Source organism: Ovis canadensis, chromosome 14 (assembly GCF_042477335.2).
Source record: "Ovis canadensis isolate MfBH-ARS-UI-01 breed Bighorn chromosome 14, ARS-UI_OviCan_v2, whole genome shotgun sequence".
Classification (NCBI taxonomy): Eukaryota; Metazoa; Chordata; class Mammalia; order Artiodactyla; family Bovidae; genus Ovis; species Ovis canadensis.
The window spans coordinates 14,155,250-14,161,249 of NC_091258.1; positions in this window are offsets into that span (position 1 = coordinate 14,155,250).

The window sequence follows — 6,000 nt, forward strand, 5'->3', positions numbered from 1 at the left end:
TCATAAAATCATATGCAGAAGGATTTATACATTTTTATTGTTTTTATAATTCTCACTTTGTTTCTAGTTTGGACCTAATATAAATTCACCAAAACTAACACTTTTACCTTCACCTTCCCATAACTGTGTTTTTATTTCTGAGGCACGTCTCAGAAAAGTGACTGCTGCATCAATAAGTATGTGTATTTTTGGTTTTGGAAAAAAGTCTCGAGAAATATATTAAAATGATCTATATCCGCCAGCAATGTATGAAAGTAACATTTTCTCACACTTATTCAATAGTAAAAGATATTGTTTTTCTGTAAAGTTTTGCCTATATAATGGATGTAAAATGGTACCCCATTACCACTGTGCTTAATCTGACAATTGGGAGATTTTATACCTTATCTATTTACTGGTCACTCAGATTTACTTTTCCTCTATTTGCTTATGTATTCCTTTTTCTCATTTTTTTTTTTTTCTGGAGTTTTGTCCTTTTCTTGTCAATTTATAAAATCTCTCTCTACATTATAGATATTAACTAATCCTTTCATTAGAATTTTAATAAACTTCTCTCTCATTTGATTTGGCTAATATCTTTTGTTATTCAAAATTTGGGGTTTTTTTTACATAGATCTATTTGATCTATCATTTCTGCTATAGTTTTTTTTTTTTTAATTGAAGAACAATTGCTTTACAGAATTTTGTTGGTTTCTGCCAGACATCAACATGAATCAGCCAGGTGTACCTATGTCTCCTCCCTTTGAATCTCTCTCCCATCTCCCTCTCTACCCCACTCCTCTAGATTGTTACAGAGCTCCTGTTTGAGTTCCGAGTCAGACAGCAAGTTCCCGTTGGCTACCTATTTCACATATGGTAATGTAAGTTTCCGTGTTGCTCTCTCCATACATCTCATCCTCTCCTCCCTCCCCTTCTCCCCGCGTCCCTAAGTCTGTTCTCTATGTAAATGTCTTCACTGCGACCCTGCCAATCAGTTCATCAGTACCATCTTTCTAGATTCCATGTGTATGCATCAGTATACAGTACTCTCTACGATATCTACAATATTAGATATGATATTTCTCTTTCTGACTTACTCCACTCTGTATAATAGGCTCTAGGTTCATCCACCTCATTAGAACTGATTCAAATGTGTTCCTTTTAATGGCTGAGTAATATTTATTATATACATACGTACCACAGTTTTTCATTACCCATTCTTCTGTTACTGGACATCTAGGTAGCTTCCTTGTTCTGTCTATTGCAAACAGTGCTGCAGTGAACATTGGGCTACATGTGTCTTTTTCAGTTTTGGTTTCCTCAGGGTATATGCCTAGTAGTGGGATTGCTGGGTCATGGTGGTTTTAGTCCTAGTTTTTTAAGGAATCTGTATACTGTTTGCCATACTGACTGTATCAATTTGCATTCCCACCAACAGTGCAAGAGGGTTCCCTTTTGTCCACACCCTCTCCAGCATTTATTGTTTGTAGACTTTTTGACGATGGCCATTCTGACTGGTGTGAGGTGTTATTGTAGTTTTGATTTGCATTTCTCTAATAATGAATGATGTTGAGCATCTTTTCAGGTGTTTGTTAGCCATCTGTATGTCTTCTTTGGACAAATGTCTGTTGAGGTCTTTTTCCCACTCTTTGATTGGGTTGTTTTTCTGGTATTGAGTTGTATGAGCTGCTTGTATATTTTGGAAATCGATCCTTGTCAATTGTTTCATCTGCTACTATTTTCTCCCATTCTGAGGGCTGCATTTTCACCTTGTTTATAGTTTCCTTTGCTGTGCAAAAGCTTTTAATCAGGTCCCACTTGCTTTTATTTCCATTACTCTAGGAGATGGGTCATAGAGGATCTTGCTTTTATTTATGTCATCAAATATTCTGCCTATGTTTTCCTCTAAGAGTTTCATAGTTTCTGGTCTTACATTTAGGTCTTTAATCAATTTTATCTTTGTGTATGATGCTAGAAAGTGTTCTAATTTCATTCGTTTACACGTAAGCTGTCCAGTTTTCCCAGCACCACTTACTGAAGAGGCTGTCTTTGCCCCATTGTATATTCTTGCCTTCTTCGTCAAAAATAAGGTACCCATAGGTGAGATTTGTCTCTGGGCTTTCTATCTTGCTCCATTGGTCTGCATTTCTATTTTTGTGCCAGTTTTGTAGTACAGTCTGAAGTTAGGAAGGTTGATTCCTCTAGCTCTATTCTTTCTCAAGATTGCTTTGGTTGTTGGGGATCTTTTGTGTTTCCATATGAACTGTAAATTTTTTGTTCTAGTTCTGTGAAAAATGCCACTGGTAATTTGATAGGGACAGCACTGAATCTGTAGATTGCATTTGGTCATACAGCCATTTTTTACAATATTGATTCTTCCAAACCAGGAACATGGAATATCTCTCCATCTGTTTATGTCATCTTTGATTTCTTTCATCAGTGTCATTTAATTTTCTGCATACAGTTCTTTTGTCTCCTTAGGTAGGTTTATTCCTAGATATTTTATTCTTTTTGTTGCAATGGTGAATGGGATTGTTTCCTTAATTTCTCTAATTTTTCAGTTAGTATATAGAAATGCAAGTGATTTCTGTGTTTGATTTTGTATCCTGTGACTTTCTAAATTCACCGGTTAGCTCTAGTAATTTTCTGATATTATCTTTAGGATTTTCTATGTGTGGTATCTTGTCATCTGCAAGCTGCAAACTTTTCTGCTATAGGTTTTAAGTGTCCTGTCATGATTAAGGCCTTTCCATCCTCAGATTACATATACACTTTTTCAGATTTCTTAAATTTTTTTGTCTTTCACACATTTTAATCTCCCTAAAATTTATGTGTAATAAGAGCCTAGATCAACTGTTTTCTTTGAAATAGATAGTAGGTTTTGCCAGTACCACTTATTAAAGAAACCATTCTTTCCCCTCTGAACTGAATCCTGTTTTCCTTGTACTAAATTCTCATATACCCCGATATCCAGTTCTTGATAGTCTATTTTGTTCCATTGATCTGTTTGTTCTCATGTCAATGTCATATTAATATAACTACAATTATTTTATCGTAGGTTCTCATATCCTAAGCAAATCTTCATTCTTTTTTATATTTTTCTTGGCTATTTCTGGATATTTCTTCTATATAACTTTTATGATCATTTCATCCTATATAAAAGAAAGTAAACAAAGAAAAAAAGAAAGGCTGTAGCAATCCACCCTTATGGCAGAAAGTGAAGAGGAACTAAAAAGCCTCTTGATGAAAGTGAAAGAGGAGAGTGAAAAAGTTGGCTTAAAGCTCAACATTCAGAAAACGAAGATCATGGCATCCAGTCCCATCACTTCATGGGAAATAGATGGGGAAACAGTGGAAATAGTGTCAGACTTTATTTTTTGGGGCTCCAAAGTCACTGCAGATGGTGACTGCAGCCATGAAATTAAAAGACGCTTACTCCTTGGAAGAAAAGTTATGACCAACCTAGACAGCATATTCAAAAGCAGAGACATTACTTCGCCGACTAAGGTCCGTCTAGTCAAGGCTATTGTTTTTCCAGTAGTCATGTATGGATGTGAGAGTTGGACTGTGAAGAAAGCTGAGTGCCAAAGAATTGATGCTTTTGAACTGTGGTGTTGGAGAAGACTCTTCAGAGTCCCTTGGACTGCAAGGAGATCAAACCAGTCCATTCTGAAGGAGGTCAGCCCTGGGATTCCTTTGGAAGGAATGATGCTAAAGCTGAAGCTCCAGTACTTTGGCCACCTCATGTGAAGAGTTGACTCATTGGAGAAGACTCTGATGCTGGGAGGGACTGGGGGCAGGAGGAGGAGGGGACAACCCAGGATGAGACGGCTGGATGGCATCACTGACTTGATGGATGTGAGTCTGAGTGAGCTCCGGGAGTTGGTGATGGGCAGGGAGGCCTGGCGTGCTGCGACTCATGGGGTCGCAGAGTCGGACACGACTGGGCGACTGGACTGGACTGTAGCAATCCTAAATTGCAAAGTCACTAAATGTATATGTTAATTTGGAAAGAATTTACCTTTTAATGAAAATAAGTTATCCCATTCAAGAGCCTTTCCATTCATTTATATCTGTAGACTTCTTTTCTATGCTCCTGTATGTTTCTAAAGGAATGCATTCGTGTTTCATATTCTTTTGGTCATAGACATATTTGACAAATATTTATTCAGCATCTACCATATATCAAGCACTGTTTTAGGTGCTGAGAATATTATCTTAAAAAGACAATCTTCACCCAAATGTAGCTTACATATTATAAAGTGAATCTGAAAGTCACTCATTCGTGTCTGACTCTTTGCAACCCCATGGACTATACAATCCATGGAACTCTCCAGGCCAGAATACTGGAGTGGGTAGCTGTTCCCTTCTTCAGGAGATCTTCCCAACCCAACCCAGGGACTGAACCCAGGTCTCCCACATTGCAGGCAGATTCTTTACCAGCTGAGCCACCAGGGAAGCCCAGAATGCTGGAGTGGGCAGCTTATCCCTTCTCAAGCGGATCTTCCCGACCCAGGAATCAAACTGGGGCCTCCTGCAATGCAGGCGGATTCTTCACCAACTGAGCTACCAGGGAATCCCTTACATATTATAAAAGTTAATTATTTCCCCCATTTTCAGCTTTAGGAGCTTACTTCTGATGTAGTGAAAAGTTCCAATTTAGAATACTTGTCTTACAGCACCTTACCAAATTTTTAATTTTTGTTTTAATTAGGACCTTTAGGATTTCTAGAAATATTACATTATCAACAGAAAAATATAGTTTTATCTCATTTTCAAGGATTTGCCCTGATTAGTTCATTTTCCTGTCCTACATTTTCTAGAAACCGCAAAACAGTGTTAAATAATGCTAGTGATAGTGAGCGTCACTAGCTAGTCGTAATCTTTGGAGTTATCCTAGCGTTTCACAATTTAGAATATTTGCTATTAGTTTTGTTAACTAGCCTCTCTCACATTTCAAACTTCCCCTTCCCTATTTATTTATATTGATGTTAGAAATTATTTTTCCACATCTATTGCTAGCTTTATGTATTTTCTTCTTTGTTGTTTTAATTAACAGTGTTGACACCAAATCACATCACATTTCTAGAATAAACCTTACATGGTCCAAGTTTACTATTCTTTTGCTACATTGATTTTGGGAGGAGGGGGCGATGCTGGGTATGGTGTATTTTATTGATAGTACATGATAAGGTAGTGACCCTAGGACCTTCCTCTTCTTCAGAGTCTAAAATGGAAACTATACTGGCATAGGAGGTTCTCGTGTGTTGGGGGATCGAGCTGGGGCAAGGACTCCCCAACTGAGGGCCTCTCACTGTGCCTGGTGGTCCAGGGCTTCTACTCTGTAGAGGCCATGTGGACCATTAACAGCCACCACCCTCTTGCTATGGTCAAATACACCATCCTATCAGGAAAGAAACTTGACAAAGCGGTCACTGGGGGCGTTTTCCAACCTGTGTTCCAGATGGAAAAGTAGGTTTCGGTGCGAAACTTGCAAGAGACAACCTGGTTGTCAGTGTAGCCCCGGATGAAATTTGGGGGGCCCTCTGGTGTCTTCACCATCTTCTTGACATCATCATGTTTAACAGCTTTTTCTAGATGGCAGGCCAGATCCACATTAGGGGTGGAGATACAGAAAGTCATGTTAGTGAGCTTCCCATTCAGCTCAGGGATAACCTTGCCTACCAGCCTTGGAGATGGGCTTTCTATTGATGAGAAGCTTACCACTCTCAGCCTTGACTACACTATTGAACATGCCATAAGTGCAATTATACTGGAACATGTTGACTAGAATATGTAGACTAAGTGGGCTGCTCAGGTGACTCAGTGGTAAAGAATCCGCCTGCCAATGAAGGAGACATAGGAGACACAGATTAGACCCCTGGGTCACGAAGATCCCCCAGAGTAGGAAATGGCAACCTGGGGTTCCAGTATTCTTGCCTGGAAAATCCCATGGACAGAGGAGCCTGGCGGGCTATAGTCCATGGGGTTGCAAAGAGTTGGACATGACTTAGCGACTGA